The following is a 27,692-nucleotide window of genomic DNA, read 5'->3' as shown; positions in this document are numbered from 1 at the left end:
ATTTTTTGAGGTTCTCGAATCCATCTAGAAGACTCGAGATAAACAAGCCATTTAAGAGAAAGGTCTCCAAGCATGTAATCTCCTCAAACCCTAAAGGAAGACTTGCTAAACTATTACATTTGTAATTGTTGTGTGACACTTGTTGTTCACCATCCAAAACCACACCGATGTCTTAAATGAGATGATCAAATTAGTTCCCACAATATCTAGATTGTTCAACGCATCAAATTGAAGGCACTCTCCTATCACTCCATAGTTATAATTACTATCATCACCTTGCATTAGTATGGTTGTAGATTGTAATATTTGATTGATTTAAAGTAGAAAATGCAGGAATTAAAAATGATGTTTATTGACCATGAGAGTTGGAAAGGGCCTCTGTCATGATAGCTCTGGTTAGGATTACAATGATATTCAATATTTGAGGTATCATAGTATTTGCTACTTGGATTCAGCTCTTCAATATAGCAAGACCCTATTATCCAATGCACACAACCTTCTTTTCATTAGTAATCCTACTAGCAACATAAACTTACAATAGATAGAGAATAACATAATAATAAATCAAATTTTGCAAAGGATATATTACCCCCTATCTCATGGGAATCATTGGCTAAGAAGGTAGCAATTTCCCTCTTGTTAACATAAGAAGACCCATATGTGCCAAAGGTGTTGAAGGCATTAGCAACATTGATAAAGGAATCATAGGTATAAAACCCATTTCCTACACACCTACTTATAGCTCCTCCAACTATGGAGTTGAAGACATTAGATGAAATGATGGAAGACACTCCTCCTCCACTAGTGGGAGTGGAAGGAGAAGAAGAAGAAAAAGAAACTTCTTTATATCCAACACCATAGTAGGCATCTCCACTTCCACAATATCTATAGTTACTACAACAAATTTCATTACTACATCCACAATTTTCACCCTTCATTGAACTAACTTACTCTTTATGGTTCATTGTAGGCAACACCTTTTGGTGATTGTAGATGAGCATTCTAACAATATGATATTTTACAAAATATTTTCAAACATTTGATTTGTTCAATATCTTCTTGGGTAAGATTAAGGTAGTGTGGCATGCATGGAATATAAAATAGAGATATACTTGTGCATTAGGAGTTCCCTAATAGAAACACAAGTAACAACAATTTTTGTAATAAATTGAATGACACGATGGTTGACATCCATATTATGGTGTAGTAGTGACATAAATAGCAATACATATGTTTGGTAGGTAAGAATATGAATGAATATAAAAATGAGGGATAGAGAGAAGATAAAAGTGAGAAATAGAGGTGTAATGTTTAAATTTAGATGTGTTATAGAGAGAAGGATCAAGATAGAGATAGGAAGTGATATATAAAGAGATAGAGAGGGGGAATTTTCATCCAAGAAGCTTACCCACAATTTGTCAATAATCTAGCACCGCACATGCTATAAAATTCCCCACTGGAGTTTTGAGATTTCTGACCTTCCTTTGGAGACTGAGGAAAATTTTGAAACTCTAGGCATAAATTTTGTGTGTTGATGATTAGATTGAGTCCTTCACTCATTTACTAAAGTGATAGTTTCAACAATTATAAATGATTTTGCACATTATATTTTTCAAAAATAAAAAAAAATATTATTGATGTACCAGAGTCTTTTTGTTTCAAGTAGAATAGTTTTAACCTTGATTTTAAATAATACACAAATTCATGGTCAAAGATTTTGCACAAAAACTTGTAATAACCATACATATGCACCCAATATTTTTCTTTGTATATAGAAACATAGAATAAGATATTGATTTTTTATTTTTTTGAACTACAAATCAATAAACTATCTATTACCGTTCAAAAAATGGCTACAATACAAGCAATATACCAAGCATGTGATCATCAAAAATAACTTGGTGATCAATTTATAAAGTAAAAAACTTCCCAACTCAGTTTAGTGATTCACAATATTGACAAGGTCTATATGATAATTTCAATGTTATCTAGGGTTGAATGATATATGTCCTAGTTCATAAATGGAACTAAATATTTTGGCAATTTCCTTGTATGCAATACTTAATTAAAAAATTGGGCTTAAGGTCACAAAATTCAATGTGTGTGAGCATTGGATTTACATGTACATTATAGAAAAATCCCATCTTCTCTATCCCTAGGGAGTATAGGGAAGATGCATTAGGTGTAGCAAGAAGAGAAACATAGTAAGAGGAATGAAGTATTCAACATAAGTAGCTATAGAGGCATCAGTTTTATACATTAACCAAAGGTAAATCTACTTGGACTCCCATATGTGTTTGATTTTTTATTACTTGATGTCTTGCATACACCAAACATTCCATTCGCCTAGCATTCTGTAACATCACTACATCCATACATTAGTTGTATATTCAACTTATACATAGCTTGAAATGTACCTCCCCCATTGCTTCTCTTGTAGAAATATACTACTAGGAAGTTAACCAATATTTTTCTATATTCTCATAGCACACACCGAGTATGTTTTTAAGCTAGTTAGAGTTGATAGTGTAGGCTTATGTGACACTAGATTGTTAGGGAAAAATCTCCAAGAAGAGGGATTGGCTTGTTGAATTCAAACTTTTTTATTCTACTTAGTTTGTGTAGCTTTCATTTGAAAAACTAGCATTATCATATTGATTCTCAACTACATAATTTCATTAGCAAGAAATTCCTTCAAATGCCTCTTTTGATGATTGAGAAGTGAAAACAATAAAGCACTAATTTTTGGCAACCACGTCATTCATGGTAGGAAAACCTCCACCATTTTATGGCATTCTTGAGATTGGAAATAAGTATTTAATGAACCCAATTGTAGTGAAGACATCAGTTAGCCCTTTGGATGATCTAACATAGTCTTCAATGAATACTATAATGATTTCAGATGGATTGGCTATGAGAAATGATTGAATCTCTTTTAATGTATTGATAGCAGGTATAAAAGTTGTGATGCTAAGGAAGGTACCTTCAAAGGAATGGTAAAGCCAAATACCATTCTTGAAATCATACATGTCCAACATAAGATCCATCACATGATTATTCAGATGAATAGTCACACTATCCTCTTGGTTGGAGAATGTTATAGGAGGAGTACCCGTGTAGGACTTCTCTCCCAAGGGAATGTGTTGGCATTATTATATATCTTCTCTTCCTTTATTTTTTAGCCTCATCAAACTTACTTTCATAGTAACCAAGTTTCTTCTATTTACCTCTTCAATGTGAACTTCAAGCTTAATGTTGATTGGTCCATGAACCTACAAGATATGCTTCATTTGTATCACTAAATCAAGAGATGGTACTTTCAAATCACATATTCACTATAGCCTCTGACTTAATTCAATTATAAGCATCAGGCAAAAGCAATGAAAAATACAACTAAAAAATTCAAGAGTAACTTTCCAGCTTTGATCATTTAGTGTCTCTATATCATTAACAAAAATAAAGGAGTTAACAAAGAGAGTGATGAAATTAATTCACAATTGTTCATATTGTGAGATATTTTTTGTGCCCTCTTAAATAATGGATTGATAGCTGAAATATTTACTTTGAGGATATGTTTATTAAGTTTGTGCACAAAGTCAAAAGAAGCATTAGTCCTAACTATGAGTTCATATAGACAGTATTTTGATTAGTCTGCATTTCCAAGATTTTAATATTTTATAACTTGATACCATAGAAGATCTACAAAAAATAAAGAAAAGACCAAATGCCTTCACAAAAAAAGTTTAACTTCAAATCGTCTTGAATACATGTGAGATCTAAAGGAAAATGTTAACCTTCAAGTGAAAATAAAAAATATACAAAACAAAAAGATAATTTACATTGACATTTTTCTTAATTGTTAAAATAAAAACAAGTAACTTAGTGATAGGAAAGAACATTACAATTTTTTCAGCTCTCATAATCATCCAAAAATCTATCGGAGTATGTATATGGGGAATTTTATGTTTCACTTCTATGGACATGAACAAATTAAGAAAATGTGTTTTAAACTTGCTAATAAAAATTTAAAGCATGAAGCACAAGAAATTATGGCCTAGTATCCTCTATTTTTTGGTGGGAATCATGCTATCTAGTAGAGATCCAAAACTAATTTATACAAGGTCAACCTCTAATTTCTACAAGGCTGAACATTGCCTAGAATATACATCTTTTTGAAGGGTAGATTAGTTTACTTAGAGTTATTAATGTTCATAGTTTAAGATCTGAATCTATTTCTAAAAATCCTAACAAGGAGGTTCCATAAAATCTTCTATGTTAAGTACATGTTTCCACAATAGTCTCTCTACTTGAGAACCAAATATATTATCTAACTAAAGTTTCAAAGTAGCAAAGAAAACTAAGAACTATTTATGACAAATAATTGCAAAATTTGTAGTTGTTAAAGAAAAAGAAAGTCAGCAAATTTATCACTTTGCTAAATAAGAGACTAGCTTTCAACTCTATGTCCTCTCTTTCATAATTAGGGCCTTGAATTTATAACTAGTTTGTAGGTGGTTATATGTTGTTTAAGTTGATCTATCAAAATTTAAGGAGTAGTCATTCTTATTTTTTCTAAAGTCAGATGATTCCCATTTTTTAAGGAATTTTTTCATCTCTAGTATCCTCTTCCCATTGTTTATCAATTATCAACATGTTAATGTCATATAATGTTGGACTACTCATTAATATACCCCTTCCAATTATTTAGCTTGTTAACGGTAAGGCAAAAAGATAATTAGGTATGTTTGTGTTTGGCCTCAGCTAGGATACAAATAGATGAGATTGTTCTATGAGTTATATATATTGGGTAGGATTAATGCATTTTTGTATAATAATAATGATATTTCTTACCAACTATGACTTAACTTGTATTTGGTAGTCTAATGACTATAGCATGGCAAATTTTTCTATGTATTTTTGTATATTGAACAAGTTGTACAATAAATGAAATAGGATGAAGACATATTGGATGTGGGCTATGTAGTTTGAAAATTTTGTGAGCATGAGTAATGATTGGTCTATTACCACATAAACCTTCTTGGCAACCACCATTTTCATAATATTTTGCAAATCTCATATGTGCATGTCCCAACCAAGTAGGTGCTCAACTAAGGAAGAGTGAATAAAATATGCTTTGGTATGTTACTCCTAGAGACAACTAGCATTACTAGTCATCCCCCAATATAGCGAGGAAGCCCCTAAATAAAATAAGGATAGTGAGGATGTTCCAATTTTTTTGTAAAATAAGGATGGGGTGGGAACATTTCCTGCCCATTCCCACATTTCTTGGATATTTCTTACCCATTCCCACATTTTTTGAAGAAACTTTGCACTTCACATATGCTTGAAGATAATTGATATTAATAAACTAATACAGGATAAATAATGCTAAAAAATCTTAAAATCAATAGAGAGAAAACAATTGCAGATTCACAATTTAACACAATTGTTTATTTTGGGATTCCTTTTAGGGAAAAATCCTAGAAAAAAATCACTCACTATTTAAACTCAACTGCTATCATACAATAGATTGTTTTACCTCTGCATACCCCTAAATCATCCATTTTCTATTAGCACAGGCACATCAATATGGAAAGTGAAACCATCAAGTTCTTTTACAATACAAATGGCCAAAAAGGTGTCTTTAAAAGGTGTCCCACTAATGGTGGATGAGTACATGGTCTAAATGGAACTTGTAATGTCCAACTTTCAAAATTCAACATAATATAAAAAAGAATTTTAGTTTTTGGTTGAAGGACAATCTAATCAAATTGGTACATATGCACCCACAACATCTTTGTTGAAGATTGAGGTACTTGAAAATCATATTTTGTTATTTTGCAATTTGTTCTATGAAAATTGCACTTACAATTTTTTCAAACTAGTTTTATTTGTTTGATGACACATCTTATAGGAATAATGGCTAATATGTGTAACCTTATGTTTGTAGGAACTTGGACAAAGTCAGGGTGTACTAACTCTAGACTTATTTGTTGATCTCTTCTTTATCATCCTATAGTCATTGTATTACAGGTTCTCGATTCTTTTCCTTGCTCTGAAAATAAAATATTTTATTTAAGATTCCTTATAAGTTTAAGATAGAGAAACATATTCTAGAAGTCAAATTCCCCCTATTTCACTTGCTTTTGGAAACTAGTCTTGAAGTCCTTGTACCATTTTTGGTTGGGTAGTATGTAGTAGTGAGTAGATATTTGATGTGTATATGAACAAGAATAGAATAATAGTAAATAAGTTTTTTTTTTTGTATAATTTATGTATTTTTGTTAACAAATCAAATAGGGAATGACACAACTAGATTAGGGAAAAGGTTCTTTATGATGGATTCTAAATTATATATGGAAGTTATAGCCATAGGAGGACTTGTGAATTTATTTTAGGTCTGAAAATCCATAAACCCACAAACTACTATTGTTTGAGTATCTTCAAGTTCAAACATCTAAAATTGGAATAGTTAATCTATGAAACATCTAAAACTCAAACTCCATTTTCTCCTTGAAGTGTCTTATGGTATAAATTTTGACAAGGAAAATTTAGAAAATGAAGAAATCACAAAAGTTTGAATAAAAATAATTACAAAATGTGGTCTATGGAATTGCAATAAAATAGTAAAAGAATATTTCCATCATAAGATTTAAACAAAAAGAGAGATATCTAGCAAACAAGTAGGTGTCAAGCATCTTGCTAAAATAATGAGAACTATTATGTGTAACTATTTAAGGATTCAAGAGATGTTGAAGATAAGACTCACAATCATTATCAACTATTACCTAGTTAGAACATGTATTTTTCCCTAGTCATACAATAATGGCTAGAATTGCCACAAAGATATTGGTCCATGCACCCAACTTAAAAAATGGAAAGGAATACTTGAGCCTTTGGAGAATATATCTATCAAAAAGAGCTCTATACAATGATTATAGGCATACATTTAATGTTGATTCTATGAGTAATTTGTTTTGAAGATTTTAGAAATCCTCATAGTTATGCCTAGTATAGCTAGGAACAATCCCTTGGGTAAAATATACATCTGTTGTATGATAAGTAGTTTGAGCTCCCAAATCCAATTTGCAAAATATGATAGACATCTATGGAAGGCATGTAAAAAGGATTAATGCATTTTGACTTTGTGTGGGAAGTCGTGACTAATTTGATGTCAATATATCTTATCATTAATCCTTTAGAGGGTACAATCTTGTTGCACATCACATTTATAGCCTTAGACATTAACTATGTTCCTTGTAACATTTTGAAGGTCATATCTTTTATGCACACTATAGAATTCTTTTGTGACAAGGCTTTTCTTAAGAGCTCTAATCTTTACTCCTATTTCTTGGATTTTTGAGGAGTAGGTTAATGCAAGGTGGAGTTGTTTATTGTCCCAAAATTACCACCACAACATTTATTCATTTCATGATAGACACTATCTAAAACATGGGGAAAAAACCTAATTTGTGCATATTTTATGTAAAAATTGATACCACCACATTTGATCAATAGAATAGTAATATGTTTGGGTTAATATCTTACTACAAGTGCTTGAACAAAAAGTTATACATGTACACAAGGAAAGCCAAACAATTTCCAGAATGAATCATACCGGACTACTAAAATAAGTAGTCACAACTTTGATATGTGCATACTCTACACAGAATAAAAACTTGCCCTATTAAACAAACCCAACTCATGACAAACAAGGAGTAATGGAAAGGCTCAATGAAAGTTGTTGAATTTATGTCAACAAAAGTTGTTGATATTATAACATGGGTGAATTTGAGAAAGGTGACCAACTTTTTCTTTCAAAAACATATTTGTAGATATAAACATTAAGTACATGTCCACTATTTTTGTAGATATACACATTAATTAAACTAAATTTTTCTTTCAAAATCATATTTGAAGATATAAACATCAAGTAAAACATGTCCAATGTTTTTACAGATATAGACATTAATTACACCAAATTTTTCTTTCAAAACCATGTGTAGGTATAAACGTTAAGTACAAAATATCCAATAATTTTGTAGATATATTTTCCTGTGAAGAAAGACCATGCCTCACAATATGATGTTGATCTCAGGTTGATTTTGACAAGTGAGTGTCTACACACTTTAGTCATTTACTTAGTTCATGTTGAATAAGTAACACATGTTGAGCACAACATGTATATAATAGAGCATGTCAAGTCTATAGTGAGTGTCAAGACACTTATATGCCAAGTCACTCAATTTCCAAGTAGACAGTATATGCCAAGTAATTCAAGAGTTGAGTAAGCAGTGCATGTCAATTGATACAAATGTTGAGTCAAAGTATAGAGAATAGTATATGCTAAGCATTAGAAACTTTAGATCTCGAGTAAGATAGTTTTGTTATTTTTTTTGTAAAGGCACAAACAACTATGTAAACCATTTTTTAGCTAACTTAAAGATTGAATTATGATATTTGGAGATAAGGAAAAATCCTAATTTGGATTTTCAATACATTGCATATAGCCAATCAGAAAAAGGGAAGGATTAAGTAGAAAAATGGATGAATCTTAGCCATTGATTCATACCTAACCCTAAGTCTCCAAAGCTTTCTTAAGGAGGACAAACCCTAAACTATCTATGTTGTGAACTAGTGAAGGGAGGAAAGAGAGAAGTTTGCATACAAAAATAGAGCATTCATGGTGGCTAAGGAGTTATGAACTAAGATTACATTGTAGAATTAGTTAAAGGAGAATAGAGGAAAGAAATAGTATACAACAACAAGACATTTGATCAAAAGTGTTAAGAATACATTAGTATCGAGGTGATCTATCATCAAGCAATCAAATGCTAATTGTAGAATCATTGTTGAATCATTCTAATAGGTGAATCAATTAAATCTCTTAATAGAGTAGTCCTAACAAGTTGTATTGAAATCTTTTAATAAGGTACTTACTTAATTGTGAGTTGAAGTCCTTTAACAAGGCACACTTCTAATAGGGTGTCGAAATCCTTTAATAGAGTGAGACTAATAGTATTTGTAAGCTTTTAACAAGGAAAACCTTTCACAAGATAGATCATGTCTCATGATCAAAATATTGTAACCTTCATTGGATACACTTTATTACTACAGTAGTGAAGATTTGTAGGTGTCATCCCCACCCTAGTTTTACCTTCTCACTGGAGGGTTTTTGGGTAATCATATATAGTGTCATATGTGTTTACTTGTTTACATGATTTACATGTACATGGTCTACATGGTATTTCAATTTACTTAGTGCATGTATGAGATGGATTTGTGGTGAATGCTTTTATGGGTCAAAGTTTAAACTACTAATAAACCTCTCCCCCCCTGCCCCACCCCCCCCACCAAAAGAAGTTTACCTTTCTTATTGTAATTCCAACAATTGGTATTAAAGCCTAGTTCTCTATAAGAAAAGCTTTGTAGCTCTAAAGAAAGATCTTGAAAATGGAAGTCTACAAGTTGGTAAAGATCATTGAGAATCAAGGAATTGAAATACAACTCATTCTACCTCAATTAGATGAAGTAAGAGAAGGACTAAAGAAATCTTTAAAGAGAAGGAAGCAAATTTTTGTTGAGGAGAGTGCCACACAATACAGAGAGATAGACACTACTAAGCTATTTACTAATCGAAACTCCAATGAATTCGATGCAGTAGTTGAAGATCTAATGGAAAAGAATAGAACCAAAGCTGAAGAAATTAGAAATATCAAATTAGAGCAAGAATCACAAGCCATACTACTATGTGAGGTGACTGAACAGAAAAATAAAGCTATGGATGACAAAGCCATGATTGAAGATGAGAAAAGAGTTTTGAGAAAGAGACTAGAAGAGAAGTCATCAGAGCTAATAAAACTTTCCAACATTAAATTAGATACTCTAAGTTAAGTGATGAATGTCAACTATGAATTGAATGTCAAGGACATTGAGATAACAACATTGAAACTAAAAAATGAGAAATTGATGAGCAACCTAAAAAGGGAAAAGGAATTTGCTGAAAGTTTCAACAAACCAAATGAAGCCATCAAATACTTTGAGAAATTATTGAGATCCCCTAGATCCAAAAATGATACATCTAAACTAGGATACACAAGTACGAAAGAAGGTGAATTCAAAAAGTGTTGAAGAAAGAAACAACAAAGGTAAGAACTCTAAAGCTACTTTTCATAATTGTGGTAAGAAAGGACATAATAATAATGTGTGTAGGAGCAAGAATATAAATCAAAATGTCAAGCATAAGAGCATGGTTCACTTCCATAAGTGCAACAAACAAGTACATCAAGAAAATGAATGTAGAACCAAAACCATGCATGCATAAAGATTTGAAGGATATTGTTATAACTATCAAAAGTATGGACATAGAGCTTTTGAGTGTAGATCCAAACCCATGTGGTCATCAAATAGGAAAAAAAAGGTAAGGAATAATGGCAACTCTTACAATTGAGATTATAATACAAATATAGCTATCATTATTGTCAAGAATATGGACATGTTCCTAGAAATTGTGTTAAGGCACACTTTAGAAGTGACTACCAAAGGTGTTTGAGTCAAACCACATGTTTTAGCTGATTAAAGATTGGTCACATCAATCACTACTATCCAACAAGGTCAAAGGCACCAAGTTGTGAATTTGATAAAGGAAAAGGTAAGGCAGATATTGAAAATATCAAAGATGAGATAAACAAGACATGGAAGAAAAAGGATGGTTACAATGCATCAAATGGAGAAGAGATCACTTCACCCATGGGTTAGGTGATCACACCTCATCAAACTAAGTAATCAAGAGCTATGTGGGACTGTTATTTAAAGGTTATATCATATATCAATTCCAAAAGGACTTAGTACTTAAAAGACTATATAAGCATGAATAAAGATGCAAGATGTTAGGTTACTATCGAGCATGGAATGTTTCCTATGATTGCCAAGTGGACTACTAGAAGATGCCAAGCTAATAGACTAGCTAGTTGATACCGAGCTCATAATGGTTTCCAAACAAATGGAATGATAATAGATGCTGAGTGAGCCTAAAATTGATTTATGCCAAGCTTACAGTTGTGTAAGCACTCAACATTTATTGTAGAACTTCAAAAGGCATTTGATCGATTTTCAACTCATTTCACATCATTTCAAAATTGAGAAAGAGAAAGGAGAGCATAAGGCAATTAGAAAACTCATCCAAATTGATTGTAGAAGAGTTTAGTAACGATTTTACATCATTTCATCAGATCTTGCAAGGTATTTATCAAGTGTTGAGTTACAATGTTTATATTTTCATAAACCCTAGTTTCACACAATGGCATCTAGTTTAAAGAATATAGAGGGAAAGGAAGTTTTGAATGTTCAATTGGTTAGTAATGAGGTCAAGCAACCAATATTCAAAGCCATACCAAACATTTCTTATAAACAAGACCCCTCTAATGCATTATCCATGATACCACCAAATATTTTAATGGTGCAAGATGTTAGGAAATGCTACAACTATAAAATTGGAAGTATAGGTGATATGGAGATCAAAAAAGCATATGAAAAACTTTGAGAATGGTGTGTTAAGGGAAGAATTCAAAATTGTAGAAAAGAAAGGGTTAACTCATGCCCTAGATTTCCTGAATGTGTTCAAAATTGAATAGATTAGGATTGTATTAAGTAGAATTCATGAAAATTCACTTTGGCTAGATAATGGACCCATCAAGATAACCAAAAGGATAATCCATAGGGTAACAGGGTATCTAGCCCTAGATCATCCTAAGACTCTAAGAAGTGACTCAAAAGAGGTTATTGAGAAAAATGTTGGAGCTATATGGAATAAGAGAGGAATGACAATTGATACCATTACAAATCCTTTGATAGAATTTATGTTAAGGGTTATTTCACATAAGTTTTACCAATTTAATAGATTGAACAGTGTGCCCTATATTGCAGTAGATGTTGGTTATAAAATTGTCAAGAAAGATCACATGTATGATCTTGAAGAATTACAGCTATAGCAACTAATTGAGAATCTAGGAGCAATAAGGAATACAAAAAGTGCACAATGTAAATTTGGTTCTATTTTGATATGAATTTTCTTTTATGTGCAAAACACTTTTTCTACATTTGGCACAATTGCATGGAAGACAAACAGGTTAGTGGTAGTATAGATTGGTTAGTTCATTGAATAATTGGGAGAGAACTTTGAGTTAGTTATGACCAGCTATTTTGAGGACTTTAAGAAATTAATGAATTTAAGATTGAGAATACCAAAATCCTTAGTGGAGAAACATTATGATGATGTTTGGTTTCTAGTGAATGTTGATTATACTTTTGTTTAAGTAGCAACTCCAAGGGTAAGATGGCTAAGGCCATTAGGATATGAAGTCAATATAGATGAGGCTTTTTCAACTATTACAACTTTACTTGTAGAAGACATTGATAGAAATGCAAAAGCATTTGGAAACTATGAAATGCCTAAATCCAAAATCGCTATAGAACTGAAGACAACATTTGTTATTAACAAATAGGAGAAGTTGGTGAAGAAATTAAAACCTAAATTTAGTGAAGGTGTCAAGAAGGAAGAGGAAGAAGAAGAAGAGGATGAAGAGGAAGAAGACATCTAGACACAAGCACCACTTGCATTAACTCAAGGAATGGGTGAAGATTAGCTAGAGGAGGAGACAAAAGTTGATGAAGGTGCTGAGGGAGAAGAAGCCAAGGAAGCACCTACACCCAGTGATCAAAAAAAGAGGAAGGCCAAGGGACAACTAGTGACAAAAGCCAAGAAGGTTTCCAAGCTAAGTTAGCCCAAATCTACAACACCTACTAAAAGGGCTAGTCCACATGTCACCACACTAAAGGAAAAAGAAAAGAAAAAACCTACATAACAAGGAGGTGAAGTGTAGAAAAGACCAAGGAGAAAGTACATTACACCAGTTAAATCTGATGAGGAGAAAACAAAATCAGATGACAATAACCAATTTGAAGTGATGAGTCATAATCCTCTATTAGACTTAGAAAATCTATGTGAAAATGTCAAGAATAATGCAAATTTGATAGGATTTACTCATGTTGATTTTGATAACCTTGGTAAAGTTGAGAAAAATCAGAGTGGAAGAAGCTATATATGTCATGATGGAAAAATTTAAGAAAAGCCTAGTAGAAAATGCCAACTCAATGCCTAAAATTTTATATGAGAGAGTTGAGCAGAAATGGCACTATTGTTTAAACTTCGAAAGACAAATAAGGGAGACTTCACTTGAACAAGTGATACTTGAACTTAGTAAGGCACAAATTGCTAAGGCTATGAAGAGATATGTAGTTAGTTTTGTACCTAAATATAGAGCCTTTATAATACTACAAAACAATATTCAAGATGTAGTTAAGAAGTCTACTCAGATGTGGAGGATAACTTATGGACTTGCTATAGTAAAGGTAAGTGAACTAGAGCCTATTGAGGTGAAGGATGATGAAGAAGATGACAACAATAAAGAAACTATTGAGGGAGATATAGAAATGAAAGAAGATGATAAGGAAACAGTTGAGGTAGAACAACAAAAAGAATAGATTGTACAAGATATACAATTGCCTAATGTTATCCCTCAACATGTAACAAGTGTAACTAATAAAAAATAACAGTAAAGGATTTTTTTGATCTCACAACTGAAAACATCAATCCTCTTATAGAGGAAGATCTGAAAAAGATACTTGATTAGTCTACACTATAGGACAAATTATGTGATAATCTGATATTGGTGAGTGTAGATGAGACACAAAAAATAGTGATTGAAACTACAAGGGTAGAGGTGAATACACAAGAACCACCTACTATTATCCCTCAAGTCACTAATGTACAACCTTTAGATAAAATACCTAAAGCTACATGATAAAAGGTTGATATAGTTGAAAAGGACATAGTGAAAACCCAAGTCTCTACAAAAACACAAAGTGAAATAGGTTAGATAATCTTATTTGCACCTCCAACACAAGTACAAGGTGCATCACAAGGCATCGTAGAAGCAAAGGACAATCCTAAAGAGACTGATTTGACACAAAAGATGAAGGAGTAAGTAGCCATTCAAGCACTAGTAAATTTACTAGAAACTAGCATTCTTTCTAGTCACACTCTTCAGAAGCCAAGCATAGATGCACCACCATTGCAAATCTTAGTGTTGAGTCCAAGCTCATCAAAGGCTGACGAAGTGATATAATATGGAGATGTGAATCTTGATGAAGAGATTATGTTACCAAAGTATGACTTTGACACAATGAAAATTGAGTAGATGGGCATACTCCAAGAAGCCCTAGCTAGAAAGAAGCATTAGGAAATGCTTAGAAGGGAGCATAGGTAGAAGCAAGCATTGTAGGATATCAAAGACATCTTTTTAGATGCATTCAACTTGCTAACTCTAGATGAAACTAAGCCACTTATTGAACAATTGACAAATATAGTGCAGAAGGTTAGTGATGCAAACCTAGACACAAATGCAAAATTATTAGAATGGTTAGAAACGAAATTCCACAGCAAAGTAAATGAGAAAATATTAGGTGACATAGCACTCACACAAGATGCATTGGAAACAAAGGTAGAAAGTGTGAAGAAGGTACTTGAGAATATCTTCTCATTGCACACTAAATTGTACAATCCAACACTCTTCACACAAGAGACAAGAAATCACATTTTGAGTTTGGAAAGTCAGATTAATGCATCAAGTGCAAAATTTCCTATGACACTAGCTCAAAATGAGAAGCACTTCAGAACTTTGCTACAAACCTAGAGTTAGTTAGCTGCATTCTCAGTAGATAAAGCCATTATAAGGGCTAAATTGATTAGCATCCAAACAACATTGACCCCACACATTGAGATTTTGCACAAGGAATTAGGCTATGCTGAAACACTTATGAAGAAAGACCCCAATCTTTCAACATTAGATTGTCTAGTCCACCTTGTTGCTGAGCTAGCTATCCAAATTAAGTCCTTGGATGTAGCATGTGAAAATTGGGATGCAACTCTCAAAATTATCCTAGATTTCCATGAATATTTCTTGGACAAAAACACAATTAGTGTATAAGCCCATTGACATAAGTGTCAAAAAGGGGGAGATATATAGATTTTGGGAAGATATAAAACTTTGGGGAGATAAAAAGGAGATAGAGAAAAAGAAGAATAAGAATGAGAGTAGAGTAAGAGAAGGGACAGAAAAAAGATAGAATAAGCTAAGGGGGAGCAAGCACAAACATCATCAATTTCAAAGAGCATCAATTGAGGCACATTTACTCAGAAGGAGTAAAGAATTTTGAATACAAAATAGACCTATCAACTCAAGGGGACTAATCAAATTTTGAGGTACAAGTTGTTATAAAATTTTGAAAATTTAAATTTCTATATATAAGCTGAATAAGAGATATGTTATGCTCATAAGAATAAGGATATTAATGCATGACCAAGCATTTTTGTCACTCATGTCAAAGGGGGAGATTGTTGATCTCAGATTGGTTTTGAGAAGTGAGTGTTTACACACTTTAGTCATTTACTTAGTTCATATCAAATAAGTAGCACATGCCAAGCACAACATATATATAATAGAGCATGAGGAATCCATAGTGAGTGTCGAGCCACTCATGTGCCAAGTCACTCAAGTGTCGAGCATACAATATATGTCAAGTAATTCAGGATCTGAGTAAGCAGTGCATGCCGAGTGATATAGATATTGAGTCAAAGTATAGGGAATAGTATATGTTAAGCATCAAAAACTGTAGATGCTGAGTAAGATGATTTTGTTATAGTTGTTTGTAATGGCACAAACAACTATGTAAACCATTTTTTTAGCCAACTTAAGGATTGAATTATGATATTTGGAGATAAGGATGCATTGCATGAAACCAATCAGAAAAAGGGAAGGATTAAGCAGCAAAACAGATAAATCAAAGCTATTGATTTATACCTAACCTAAGTCACTAAAGTCTTTGTAATATTTGTGTTAACTCATATTATGGCTGACTTTATAATTTGTATAATTGGATTGGTATATATGTAATGCATTGTATAATACCCAAGTGTGTGGAAATGTGCATGGAATTAGTGTATTCATCAAAGAAGAGAAGAAAGGGTGAATTACAAAGGCTACAATAGTATAAGGAGTAGCAAGGAGATATCTATCATAGCAAGGTGATCAGTACATAAATGAATCTCATTCAGCAAACCAAGTTGCAAATCAAAGATCATCAACTATTTCATCCTAATAGGTGGATGAATTAAATCCTTTAACAAGGTAGACCTAACAATCTTTTATAAATATCTTTATTGAGTGCATACTTCATTATATATTTGTAAATTCTTTCACAAGTTGGACCTAGCAGTCCTTATTGCTCCTATTAGGGAAAATCATCAGAAGTGATCAATGTAAGCTTTAATACGCTAACTTTATACTGCGGTACTAAAGATTGTGGGTATCATCCCCGCCCTAGGTTTACTTTCTATTTGGAAGGTTTTAGGGTCACCAAATCTTTGTGTCACGACGTTATGAATGCTTTCATGTTTTCAATTTCTTATGCATGTAATTAGATCTAATTATATGTGATGGATTAAATGCTAATTGAATTGTTGGATTAAGAATTGAAATTGTTGAAGTTTTAGAAGTTATTGATTCACCCCTCCCCTCTTAGTAACTTAGCATAGTCTTGAATATTTCCAATAATTGGTATCAGAGCATTGTGGCTCTCAAGAGAAAGCTTAACAACTTGAGCGAAGATCAAGGCCATGGAGATATTCAAACTTGACAAAGCTATTGAGATGAGAAGCTAGATTTGGAAATGGCCATTACCCAACTCAAGAAAGCAAAGGAGGAACTCTCTCAATCGTTGAAGAGAAGAAACGAACATACAATTCAAATGAATCATCATCTCGACATTGAAAAAAGAATTGAAGACCTTCATTCAGCAATTCAGCTGACGCCCGTTAAAGTAAATAATTAATTGTTAATTATTTATTCTATTACTTAAGCTTACTTAGGTAAATGCATTTATTTAATATTTTGTATTTAATGCATGTAGTGGTTAGTTTTTGACAACACGGGAGTTTTTTCCCTTCTAGCATGTTCCACCTTTTGTGGATATGTGTTGAGTTGTCATCCTTATCTTCTACGATCATCCAGCTTGTTCCACAAGCTTCCATGAGCTCTTTATAAGCGGGCTCTCTCATTGTCATTGTCTTGCTCCATGCTCTTCCTCTCCTTGGCTTCTCTTTGATAGGTTTTCACATGCAGGTGATCTTGGGCATCTTCGGAGTTGGCTTTCATCAACTCCAACATGGTATCAGAGCCTTCCTGCTGCTGCTTCATTGAAGGATTTTTGAAGCCATGATTTGAAGTCACAAACCCTAGTTTGTTTGTGCATTTTTTCTTCAAATCAAGGGATCAAAAAAAATTTAGAGCACATTAGGGCCAAGTGGACATCGCCATTGAATCCGAAAGGCCGTTTGCAGTTAGGATTCATATAAAATTTGTCAATTTTGGAGACAAAGCTGCGGGAGGAAAATTTTTTTTACCTAAGGAGGCCATACAAATGATTTGCAAGGCATTTATTGCAATTTTTTTTAAAAAAATAAGCCGCTGCCACCGCGCCACCCGCGCGCAGCCCGCAGCGGTGGTAGTAGGCTACTCTACCTGCACATCACTAGCGCCTCGCTACAGAGCCACCACTGCCCGCGCGCCAGTGGTGCCTCCTAATCTAGCCACCGCTGCCGGCGTCTGTACCGCTGCTACTGATTCCTGCACTCCCATCTTCTGCTCGTCCACGTCAGTGACAGTTGGCAATTTTTAATTAGCCAATTTTTTGCACTGTCAGTAGCTTCTGCAAGCCAGTCAACGATTGACACGTGGCAGGTCTGCCATGTGGCATATTACCACGTGGCCCCTGCCACATCATCTGCTTTGGCCCTTATTTTTGCGATGACGGCTGACATGGCCGTCAAATTTTTTACCGTCAAATTTTTTACCGTCAAATGCTGACATCAGCCTTCCTTGCACATCTCCTTTAGGGTCATTTTGGACCTACCTTTGGTTTTTTGGCCATAACTTGAGCATACAGAGGTATTTTTTCGATCCAAAAGAAGCACCAAAAAGCTGGTTTCGAGACAAAGACATTGGTGTAGGTATTTTTAAGTTTTAACTTTCTTTATTGCCTATTTTTTCAGTTGAAGTTTAAAGTTTTATTTTTGACTCCGGCAAGCATATCTTTTGCGTCCCATGCTTGTTTTTTGAAAACTTTATATTTTTGGAAAGTTGGTTCTGTCAGCTTTTCAGAAATGTAGTCCTTTTCCTTAGTTTTTGGCCCATGCTCTTTCTATCAAAGTTTTGACATTTTTGCTATATGGTCGATATCTTGAGTGTTTTAGGCTCGAGGATCATTTTCCTAGCATGGATTCTCTTATTTTTAGCTGTACTTTATTTTGCTGCAGCCTTTTTTTAGTTATGATCATTGTAGCTATCATTTTGAAGCACTTTTTTGTATCGCACTAAGATAAAGTGCCACTTTTGCATTCTGAGGGTCATGAACATTGTTTTGAGTCAGTTGATGCACTATTTTCATAAAGCACCATGGGGGGGATAGTTGTTTGTTGTTTTAGGCATTCTCCCTTTTTCAAGTGAGTGTCCCTTCCATGACATTAGCCCCATGTAGAGTCAGTTTGATCGTGTCTTTATAGGTGTCTATACCTATTTTCCTCTCTCGTTGTTCTTGGTTCATCTGCAGGAGACTTTGGCCCATCTTCTCAGTTTCCTGTCATCACACCCTGTCTGCATTAAGGGAAGATTATGCTATTATTCTAATGCATCTGTGGTTCGATGGTTCGATAGTGTGAACTATGTATTCAGTGGTTGATCCTATGTACAAGTTGATTGCAGTGGCTAGCTACCTATGCATTTCGGTGAGATGGATCATCTACCATATAGACATGCTCAATTCGTGGCTTCTTCTTCCATGGAGGTTCTTCAGATCAGCAATTTTCTTTCTTGTTGACAGATTTGCGACTTCTTCATGCTTCAAAGATGCTCTTCATGATCACTCATTGTTCCTGTTTTAGGGGACATTCCCTAGTTGGAGGCTTCTTCAATTATTCACCAGGTTCTTACCTCTTTTTGGGAGAGAATTTTTCCCACGTGGTTTTCTCTCTTTCCCCATTTTACAAGGGTTTCATTTTCTTGCATTGTACTTGGATACCTAACATGGCCTCATTGTCGGGACCCATTCTACATTCATCTTAGTTTTGTGAGCTTAAGGAATTTTCCTGAGTTGCACTTAAGGGGGGGTGTTAGAGTAAATAATTAATTGTTAATTATTTATTCTATTACTTAAGCTTACTTAGGTAAATGCATTTATTTAATATTTTGTATTTAATGCATGTAGTGGTTAGTTGTTGACAACACGGGAGTATGTTCCCTTCTAGCATGTTCCACCTTTTGTGGATATGTGCTGAGTTGTCATCCTTATCTTCTACCACCTTCCAGCTTGTTCTACAAGCTTCCATGAGCTCTTGATAAGCAGGCTCTCTCATTGTAACATAACATAAGGCATTGTGTATATTGTAAATACATTTTCTTCTTGTGTTTACACAGATTGTCTCTCATGTCCATTTAGAATTTTTCCCTTGCTCCATGCTCTTCCTCTCCTTGGTTTCTCTTTGATAGGTTTTTGCATGCAGGTGATCTTGGGCATCTTTGGAGTTGGCTTTCATCAACTCCAACAAAGCCAATGAAGCAATCAAAGAAGTCCTATAAAAATAATGGTTCCCTACATGAAGAAGTAAGAAAACTTAAAAGAGAGCAAGAAATTAAGCTAGTAAGGTTATGTGAAATCATGGAGCAGAAAAATAAGATAAAAGAAGAGATAGATGGAAGGAACAATGAAATTCAGAACCAATCCCTTCAGTAATCAAACCTTATTGATCAACTCTCCAATGCAAATGAGAAAATCATGAGCCTAAGATTTGAAAATGAAAGAATGAGAAATTATCTAAATTCTAAAAGGTAAATCAATGAAAGAATGAGAAATGATTTAAATTATGAAAGGCAAATCAATGAAAGATTATGGAATGATCTAAACTCTAAGAGGCAAATCAATGAAAGAATGATGAAATCTCAAGTAGACATGAATCAATTGAATGAGAAAAATCTCTATAGACAAAAAGGTTAAGCGAGGATCTGACATGTTGGTTTGTGGAGAAGAATGGAAGGCACCAGATTTCAAGCTCATTCATGTGATCGCCGAAACCCTAGATCTGAGTGGATTGCAATCTCAAATCCCTCCAAAGATACTTTTGATTAATGATATTTGCACTCATTTCAAATGTGTTAATCAAGAGATTGGTAGATTGGAAATGGATGATGCCCTAGGCCAATTATGTGTAAATGGAGTTTTGAAACCCAAGCACAACACTTGGAAACCAAAGGGTTAACTCACATCCCTCACATGCCTTGTGAATTTTGAGTTAAATGGATTAGGTTTATCCTTAGTCAGGTGCATAGTTTTGATCACAAAGAAGATGATTTGTTGAATCACTAGCCTCCCAATGCTAGCCAAAGCCAAAACAACAAAAACCCTAGGTCGGGTTGAACTTGAAAAGAGAACCCTAGTAGAATGGGATATAGAGGAATAAAAATTAGCAGTGTTTCAAATATGGAATTGAAGTTTGGTATTCACATCATTGCACACAAGATATAAAGCTCTAGTAGGTTGATCAGTGTGTCATGTGAAACTATGAACTTGGCATACAAGGTGGTAAAGAACAACTTACCATTTGACCTTGCCAAGCTATTGTTGAAACAGTTTAACAAAAATATGGAAAGCATAAGGACATCAAAGAATAACATGTGTAAGTTTGATTCCTTGTTAACTTGTATATTCTTTTATGTTCAAAAATTCTTCCCTTCAAAAGGCACTATTGTTTGCAGAAAAGATGTGCCTATGCTATATCAGATAAATGAGCTTATTGCTGAAATGGGTGAAAACTACAATAGTATTAAGGATAATTATTTTGATGCATTCAAAGAGAAAATGAACAACAGGTTCTGAATCCCAAAGAAACTAGTTGAAGATTATAAGGATGATGTATCTTTCATGGTGGATTGTGACAAAGTGTACATTCAGGTAGTTAAGCCTAGATTTGTGTGGGTAAAACCTCTTGGTTATTAGGTTAATATTGATGAAACTAAAGATATCATTGAATCTCTTGTGAATGAGCTAGTTAATCCTAAGGCAACATATTTTGGCACATATGATGAAGCAAGGAAAAGATCCACATTCATAGATATACAAAATATGATTCTTCCCATCATGGATGCACTGTAGAAACATATTGTACACTCAAAAACTCTCATCCATGACAATAATTTCTCCATATGATAGAATTATCAATAGAAGTCCAAATTGTACTTCACACATATAAGGTCCTGCAAGACAATTGCGATAAAACCTTGGCAATCATTCTCAAGGTACATTCAAATTTTTTATCTCATTTTGGTGTTACTATGTAAATAGAATAAATCTTTGGCATTAATGTCAAAAAGGGGGAGAAAGATATATGTATGAAGAAAGACATATGTTATGGGGGAGAGCATGCAATAAGTTGAAAAATCAATGGGGGAGTGAGATATGTACAACAAGATGATATGTTGTATATAACAAGAAGATGTATAGTATGATGTATGACAGAACCTTACCATGTACAGATATATACTTTACAAAATTAATTTTGAAAATTCTCAAGAATAGTATACTCTATCGAGCTAGTATCACAAGGTGATGGATAAAAGGTATTTAGGAAACTTTTTGAATTCAGTTTTGGTTGATAAGTTTTTTGTCACTAATGCCAAAGGGGGAGATTTTTGACATATCAGTCAAGTTTGTTATTAGTGACACACACTTATTTAGATTGTATATAGCTACTAAGCTCTTTGTATAGTTCATAGTTTATGTCAAGTATTTCAGTTGTCACCAAGTTCTACAGTTGCTACCAAGTTCTTTGGACAAATCTTAGTGGTTACCAAGTAGTCACAATTATAGTGAAGATCAACAGTGTAAACTGTGCATCTTAGTATATGTTGAGTTTACTAGTGCAAGTCGAGCTATCCAGTGTTCACCAAGTTTGTAGTGTATGTGATGTGAGTCCAGTGTTAACCAAGCTTCTTAGTGTTAACCAAGAGACTTAGTTTCTACTGAGCTTGAGGTGATAGTGTTTACCAAGTCATACAATGTAAACCAAGAGACTTAGTTTATATAAAGAAGTTTCACAATATCTACCAAGTCACTAGTGCAAACCAAGTTCAAGACTACTTGGAAGTTATCAGTATAGACTGAGCTTCTATGTCTACCAAGTGCATGATGATGTTGAGCATTGATAGTGGATGTTGAGTATCACTGTATCATATCCAAGTGTGTGGAAATACGCATGGAATTAATGTATTCATTAGAGAAGAGCAATAAGGGAGAATTACAAAGGCTATAATAGTATAAGGAGTAGCAAGCAGATATCTATCACAACAAGGTGATTAGTACATAAAGGAATCTCATTCATCAAAACAAGTTGTAGATCAGAGATCATCAACTGTTTCATCCCAATAGGTGGATTAGTCAAATCTTTTAACAAGGTAGACCTAACACCCTTTTGTAAATCTCTTTATTGAGTGCATACTTCATTGTATGTTTGTAAATCCTTTCATAAGGTGGACCTAGCAGTCCTTATTGCTCCTAATGGGGCTGATCATCAAAAGTGATCAATGTAAGCTTTAACAGGCTAACTTTATACTATAGTACTAAAGATTGTGAGTATCATACCCACCCCAATTTTAAATTCTATTTGGAAGGTTTCAAGGTGTTAGTGAACAAATTGTCCTCCAAGAAAATACATGCAAATATAACTCTAAATGCCCAAGTAAGAAGACTAATTAGCATGAATAGTTGGGTCACTTCACCATTGAAAGAGTGTAAGTGCCCTCTGAATTTTATTGGGTACAACTCCCTGTATATGATTTACAATGAATTAAATATGAATGCTTTTAACTAGAAAGCACAAAAAGTTTACAAAAATCTACTTGTAAACACAAAGTAGATGCAGAAAACTAAGAAACTAAAAAGGAAATAATAGCAAAGAATATCAGCAGACACAAAGTTCATTTGCCAAAATGCTGCATTACAAAGTGGACAAAAATAAAGACGCATTTTTCATTCTCTTGAGAAAGTGAAGAAATGAAGCCTCAAAGATATCTTGCAATAAAATATATATAAGAAATAGTGACATTAAAGCACATTTTAGAGAAAACTAAAAGTGATGCAAAGATCACGATTAGTGGAAAGAGGACTGCTCAAACTTTAGATTTTGATGTGCAGTCAACTTCCAATCCTCCCTTCTCCAAAGCATAAAAGATGCAAGGACCTTATTATACATCTACAATTAAAGTCACCATTAAATAAAGTTGTAACTCCTTCTCTATATTACATAAACAAATCAAAATTCTCATATTTCTAACACATAGTTCAGAAATAAAACAAACATCAATTCTACCTTCTCACAACCTCACAAGAAAATCGATCCAATCTGAAAATTCTCTCTCCTTGTTGTAGCACACAGTCTGCAGTCACTGGAAGGAAAAGTGGAACCCCTTTCTCCTCATGTTTTTACAATATATAGTTTTGCAATGTGGTTATTCAGTTATAAAAATTGACAAGTTCAAAGGTGGTTATTCAGTTATAAAAATTGACAGGTTCAAAAGTGGTTATTCAGTTATAAAAATTGATAGGTTTGAGTATAGGAGGCATAACTAATTATTCCACCATTGGTTCTCCTTCATTTTTGGATATGTTGGTGATATTATTTTCATCTATGTTTCCACCACAGCGATTGGCAAAATTATGCCTGAATTAAAAGTTATTGGTTGTTGTTTGTAGGAAAATAAAATTGTCAAACCATCGAACCCATTGAACCACTTTGAACCACTTTGAAGCTAGTTCAAAGTAGTTCAAAGAGGTTCAAGATCTAAAACTGAATTTTTGAACCTTTACATTGAATCTACCTCTATTTGGGCTCCTTGAACTTATGAACCATTTGAAACATCTCAAACTAATTGAATTCTTTGAACTTCCAAACTCATTGAACATGTAAGATGAACTCTTTTGAACCAAATGAACCTCATTGAACCACTTTGAACCACTTTGAACCTAGTTTGAAGTAGTTCAAAGAGGTTCAAGACCTAAAACTAAAAGTTCAAATACTAACCTATATTCCAATGCCTGAGATTTACACTTTAAAACTAGTGAACCTACACTTTGTATTTAAGATGAACAACTAAGTTTGAACACTTGAAATCAAAATCTTGAGCCTTTTGAAAGTGTGTCTCTAATAAACCCAAATTTCAAAACTAAACTTTTGAATTTGGCTCATTGATTTGTAGATGTAGAGTCTTCAAATCATCAAATTTGAAATCAAACTAAAAGCTAGAATCTGCACTTCAGCTTTGATAACCAAAGAACCTGCAAGATGAATTGCTTCAAACCACCTTGAATTGATTTGAACTTTTGGACTTTTTGAAGGGAATTTCAAAGTCTGAATTGGTTTTTAGTGATGAACTAAAAGTGGATTCTAAACTTTTCTAAGTCAACCAATCTTTACTTTGATCCCTGAGTCTAAAATTTACTTGTATTGAACCCACAGGGTGGATCATTTGAACCTCTAAACCACTTCAAAATAATTTAAACTAAGGTTCAAATGGGTTCGAATACACAAATTAAAAATTTCAAAAACTATGTCTATGTAGTTACTAATAGGTGCTCTAACTATGGGACTATTTTTTACTACAAAAATAGAGAACTCTAACAATCTCTGGCCAAATATGAGTGCCTAACCATTCGACAAATAGAGTCAGCAAGAAAAAAAGATTAGAAGTTTCTTGTAGAGAGTGTGGAGGGGAGTAGGGCAAAGCAAACCAACTAAAACACCAAAACTACCAGCAAGCATGAAGCTTGTACATTATTCCAAACTAACACTACACACATGAAAAAGACATATATACAAAGTATATACAAAGGTAGGAAAAGGACCTACCATGAAACTAGAAGAAAGAAAAGAGGTCACGTGAAACCATTTATTGGCTAGGAGAAGTAGGAGCCTTTCTGCAACAGTAAACTATGCCTTAATAGAGCAACTCCGAACCACTACCTATTGATGACTCTTTCAATGCCAAACTTCAAACTGACAGTGTACATACATATGCTGATCCAACCCTCTTTTTTGAACATCCATAACTCATCATAGTACTCTCTTTCACTTGAGAATTGATCTTTCACATTCACAAGTTTAGATTCTACTTCAAGCTGAAAAACATAAAATGTAGAAACATCACCAAAAAATGATGTGCAATACCCAAAAATGTTGTCATGAAGATTCAATTCTTACACATGGTCATGGTCAATTTGCAACTATAGAGACACCTAATTCATCATGGGATCAACCCTTGGATATATGTTTTCTCCATTTCTTTCAAGGAACTAGCTATCATCAAACATGTCACAAATTCCATCCTTTTCTCTTTCCAAAATGCCATCACATGTTTCAACATTTCTCCCACAATCCAAATCAGCAAAACTATGCATAGATGGATGAAAAGAAAAATCATCAATAAATGCTTCATTCTCAATCTGATTTGAACAAATACCTGAGACATCATCAAAGAAATGATCTGGCTTGAGTGATGACAAGAATGTGTCTCTGATTTCTTCTTCCTCATTATGAGGAGTGTCTTTCAACATCTCAGCTAAATCACCACTAGATTGGAAGTTAGTTTCATACCTCCTTTCCTCAAGAAGAAAATCAACATGAAGATTTTCATTCAAATGCATCTTTACCTTATTTTCACAAAAAATTGCATCATCATGAAATGGGTTGATTTGAGAGAGGTCTTCTAGTTGAAGATATAACAAGAATTCATCAATGATTTCTTCTTCTTGATCAAGTGATGTTCCTCTCCATGCTTTAGCTGGATAGTTTACAAATTGAGTATTAATTTCAGCATCTTTATCATGAGAAAGAAGCTTTTCTTCATGCACTTTCACCTTGTCATAATTACATATTTCATCATCAAACTGAAAAAATCTTTGCATGGGTTGATTACTAGTTTTCAAGTGTGAGGAATCATCTTTATTTTTCATGAAAGTGGGAAGTTCATTTTTAGGCTGCATGTTATTCTGAATCCTTTCATCAAGAAGACTTTTCAAAGAAAGATGATCAATATCAAAGGTGAAAGATTGAAATTCTGGAGGCAAGTTGTCTACTTTCTCACCAATAGGAGATTCTGAAATGAGATGACTATCAATATTCTCAAAACTAAAACTTTCAAGATGTGGAGAAAAAGATTGAGATGCACCTCCATTAAAATCAGCATTACCTATAAGGTCTGTTGCTGCAATATCTTCAGAATGAAAAAATGCAAGAATAGGATCTTTTTCAGCATTCACATTCAAAGAGCCAATGCCCACACAAACTCTCATGACATTTAAAGATTCATTTTTAGACAAAGCATCACTAGAAATAATTTCAATAGAATCTTCAAGAAAAGAACGATCACCATGATCCTCTACTATAAAACTTTCTACATGAGATGAAGAAGGATCTTGAGATAAGTTTTCATCATTATTGCTTACTACTTCTCCATTGTTGGCACATATATTCTCATCCGTTGAAATTGGATCAACATGAGGCTGGAGTAACTCTAGTTATACTTCTTGGTCACTCATGACAAGGTGATTGAGATACATGGGTGAGACTGAGATAATGGGAGGTTCATCATCATCTACCTCTAAATGCTTCTTCAACCAAGCCACTTTCTCTTCAAATTTTTGCAAGTCTTTCAACTTGTGAAATTTTCCATAGAGGCCTTTCCATAGCAGCCAAGATCTTGCATCATCTTCAAAGCTTTTTTTTTTGGATACCCTTGGAAATACTTTCTCTAAAACTATCCACAAAGTCACACAACACTTTATCGTCAATTTGACAAAGTTCTAAGAGAGAATGGTTTGGCCTTGATCTTCGTATGACTTCTATTTCTAGCATAGTCTTCGTATAGAGTTTCCAATCCCCTACACATGAAGATAATCATAAAACTAAGGAAGAAAATATTAGGCACTTAAATCATTGCTTCATTCCCTAGAAGGGTCGCCAAAAATCTGATAGTGAATAAATTGTCCTCCAAGAAAATACATGCAAATATAACTCTAAATGCCCAAGTAAGAAGACTAATTAGCACTAATAGTTGGGTCACTTCACCATTGAAAGAGTGTAAGTGCCTCTGAATTTTATCAGGTACAGCTCCCCATATATGATTTACAATGAATTAAATATGAATGCTTTTAACTAGAAAGCACAAAAGGTTTACAAACATCTACTTGTAAACACAAAGTAGATGCAAAAAGCTAAGAGACTAAACAAGAAAGAACAACAAAGAACCACAATTGACACAAAGTTCATTTGCCAAAATGTTGCATTACAAAGCGAACGAAAATAAAGATGCATTTTCCATTCTCTTAAGAAAGTGAACAAATGAAGCCTCAAAGATATCTTGCAATCAAATATATATAAGAAATAGTGACATTAAAACACATTTTAGAGAAAACTAAAAGTGATGCAAAGATCACGATTAGTGGAAAGAGGACTGCTCAAACTTCAGATTTTG

The 27,692-nt window shown here is 33.5% G+C and overlaps 1 pseudogene; it reads right to left on the bottom strand.

Moving 5' to 3' along the window:
- Positions 1 to 2,155: 2,155 nt before the first annotated feature.
- On the bottom strand, positions 2,156 to 26,511 carry LOC149580132 (PI-PLC X domain-containing protein At5g67130-like; annotated as a pseudogene).
- Between the last annotated feature and the right edge of the window lie 1,181 nt (positions 26,512 to 27,692).

The sequence above is a fragment of the Cupressus sempervirens genome, chromosome 1, assembly GCF_028749045.1.
Source record: "Cupressus sempervirens isolate cs-2001-9-10 chromosome 1, ASM2874904v1, whole genome shotgun sequence".
Lineage (NCBI taxonomy): Eukaryota > Viridiplantae > Streptophyta > Pinopsida > Cupressales > Cupressaceae > Cupressus > Cupressus sempervirens.
The sequence above is the reverse complement of the archived record's forward strand: the minus strand, read 5'-3'. Positions and strand labels throughout refer to the sequence as shown.